This window comes from Octopus bimaculoides, chromosome 5 (genome assembly GCF_001194135.2).
Source record: "Octopus bimaculoides isolate UCB-OBI-ISO-001 chromosome 5, ASM119413v2, whole genome shotgun sequence".
In the NCBI taxonomy this organism is placed as follows: Eukaryota; Metazoa; Mollusca; class Cephalopoda; order Octopoda; family Octopodidae; genus Octopus; species Octopus bimaculoides.
The window spans coordinates 4,185,985-4,189,457 of NC_068985.1; the positions used below are offsets into that span (position 1 = coordinate 4,185,985).

At 36.2% G+C, this 3,473-nt stretch overlaps 1 protein-coding gene across 2 annotated transcripts in view; it reads right to left on the reverse strand.

Annotated features, from left to right (window-relative positions):
• The window catches only part of LOC106867823 (zinc finger and BTB domain-containing protein 4), a 362,883-nt gene that overhangs the window by 336,590 nt on the left and 22,820 nt on the right, over positions 1–3,473 (reverse strand). The window lies entirely within an intron of this gene.

Here is a 3,473-nt window from a genome sequence, read left to right on the forward strand (position 1 = left end):
TATATATATATATATATAAAAGATGTCATAATTAATCCAAAATTCCCAGAACGAAAATTTTGCATCAATAATAATAATAATAATAATAATAATAATAATAATAATAATAATAATAATAATAATAACAATAATAATAATGAGATGATGATGATGATGATGATGAAGGATGCGAGGGTGATTGGGTTGTCTCTTTCATTTCATGGAGTGAAATATATTGGTAAGACAACAATAACACGGTTGACAGAATAATAATGACATCACCGCATGCTTAGTATAAACATTGTATGACATCACTTATTTAATATGGTTAATTGAGAAATTCCGGTGGAGGTGAATATTGGTCACTAATCAAGAGACATTACGTATTAATGAAGCGTTTACTAAGAGTTTGTAAAATGATTGTTGAATATGTATATTTTATGGAAAACAAAAGATGGTTTCGAAATTGATTTTGCGTTGCAATCTCTTAATGATAAAGGTTTGCTTTTGAAATATAAATGAATATGAATGGTATTTATATTGAATTCAGGTTTTGACGCTAGGCCAGCAATTTCGAGGAAGGGGTAAGCCAATTACACCCCTACCCCCAACCACCCCACATTGTTCAGCTGGTACTTATTTTATCGATCACGATAGGAGGAAATGCAAAGTCGAATTCGATGGCATTTGAATTCAGAAAATCGAGACACACGACATACCGCCAAGCAGTTTTGCCCGAGGTGCTAAAGATGCTGGCGACTCACCGTTTATTTATATTTCTAAGATCTATGTTGATGGGCGGGCGGTGAGCAGGCAGAATGGATAGCAGGCCGAGCAAAATTTGACATCAGTATTCGTATCAGCATACATGCGCTTTCCACTTTTATCAACATTCAATATTTGTTTCGATGTGTGGTCTCCTTCGGGGACCATTTTCATCATTTACTCGTAATAATTCATAGCAGCCTCTGTGTTCGCAATAACTTCAGACATTTTACGTTGTGCAGACGCCGGTTGTTAATTCTGGAATTATTTCAGTTCCCCTATTGTTGTCTGTTTCATAAAAATCCTCTCAACAGTTCCCCCTTTTTTTTTTCATTTTACAGCATCTGGAACTGAAAATGTTCATAAAAGTAAAGTCTTCATAACATGATGCCATTTCTGTTTAAAGGATTTCTGTTTCTGTTATACATTTTACTGTTATGTTCCTCTACTTACTAAACGACCCTTAAATTACAAGAACACTTATGAAATGAACCAAAGACTCATTTCTAGAGCCCTGTATGCAACCATGCTACCATTGGCAAAGCTGTGGCATCAAACAGCCAACCATCTTGCTCGCTCACTATACCTGGCCGGGGCCACGGGGACAGAGCTCCCTGGTACCTTTTCCGTAACGTCCTATAAAAAGCAACCGTCCTTAGACTTTCGCTTTGGATTCCTGAATATAACCATATGTTACGTATAGATCGCTAGCCACTAAACCTTTTCTGTTTTCTCTCCCTGTTTATTTCTGGGTCCCTTTATGTTGAAGAGCGTAGGCTCGAAACGTAAAAGACTTTCTCACTTCCCAAGCGTTAAAATAAAACATGTTTGTTGTTTACACACCCGTACATATATATATATATATATGTATGTATATATATATATAGCTCTCCTGTGTGACCCCTCTGTCCGGCCTTCGCCATGATAGACCGCTAACCACCAAACATTTTCTATTTTTTCTCGCTATTTATTTCTGTGTTCCTTTCTGTTGAAGAACGTAGACTCGGAACGTAAAAGACTTTCTCACATCCCGAGTGTTAAACTAACCTATCTGTTTGTTGTTTACACACCCGTCTTTGTCTTTTAGCCTGTTTTTGTTTTGTTTTTTTGTAAATTCTCACTATATATATCATACCTTGATACTGTGAGGAATAAAATCCCCGTTCACGGGCCGTTGGTATTTACAGAGTGTTCAACACTTTCGGTATGCGAATTAGGGACTCCTCCATAGAGTAACTGCTGCATTTATTGAGTATATGAACAGTTTGGCTGATTCTTTCTCTGGAGATTGTCAAAGTGATGACGACGCCTCTGATCAGAACCCAATAAGGTTCGAAAATCGATTAAGACCTTTCATCGTTTTTTTTTCTCAGTCTGCGGAGAAATGGCTAAATATGTTTCCCTGTTTATAATTGTACCATATATTACGTATTTAATATTAAAAATTACAACATTTATTCAAACGTTCTTTTGGCGAGGAGAGAGATCAGAGATGCAAGCATTTCATTTGGAAGCAAAACTATTTTTATGCTAATTTACAGCTCATGTTTCTTTTATTTCTTACTTCGTTATGCAAACTATTTCTGAGTGTTTGCGTTACTTTTCGCTTATTTATTTTCTATTTACTATTTTCAGTAATTTACACCAACCGACGACGACGACTATTTGCTCTATCGTTTATTTATTTATTCATTTATTTCAGTTCGAATCGTTGGAGTCATTTTATTTTAAAATCTACACAATTTTCGTTCTCGAAACAACCTTTTTTTTTTCTTAATTATTATTCTCCTTCTCTTCAAGTAATCGATCAAACATTCTTACGATACATTTAGTTTATTTTGCCACAGACAAAATCCCAATGAAAAACTGTTTCGTTGCTGCTGGATCAAACCAGATGTTTATATTCACGTCAATGAATTTTAAAGTTTTTACAGTTCCGAATAAATGCTAACACACCACTCCACCAATTAATCTAAATATCCCATTGTGTTATTTGGTATTTAAGTCATGCTGCATTTATCTCTGGCTGTATATTCCTGTTTATGCGTCTCTATACACGCTTGCTTTTCTGCATGTACGTGTGTGTGTGTGCACGACTATACATATATCGCCATTTTTGTTTGTTCCTGGGTTTGTGCATGCACGTATTGTGTGTGTGTGTGTGTGTGTGTGTGTGTGTGTGTGTGTGTGTGTGTGTGTGTGTGTGTGTGTGCACTGTTCTCACGTTAAATACCTTTTATTTTTCTTTCAAAAATATTTTGAAACCCAGCAACACCAAGAGAAACAATGCTTTCTTATGAATGGCAGCCATGGCGTCTCCGTCGGAATCAGGCACCGGGAATAAGGAAATCAATCAGATGTTCTTACATTCCGATTTTGGGGGTAACTTAACTATTTCTGTTATTGAAGGGGGTTTCGATTATTTTGACTATGAATGGGAGCCCATAATCAAAGCTTACAATCCATATATACCGGCGTATTAAGGCAGTGAACTAGCAGATTAATGAGCAGGCAAGGCATAACGTTTCGCCCGTCTTTACGCTCTGAATTCAAATTCCACCGAAGTCCACTTTGCTTTTCATCTTTTCGGGGTCGATAAGATAAGTACAAGTTGAGTACTGGGGTCGACTTACCCCTCCCTGCCCAAAACTGTTGGCCTTGTGCCAAAATATATAAAATAAATTGATATACACGCCTATATATATATATATATATATATATATATATAT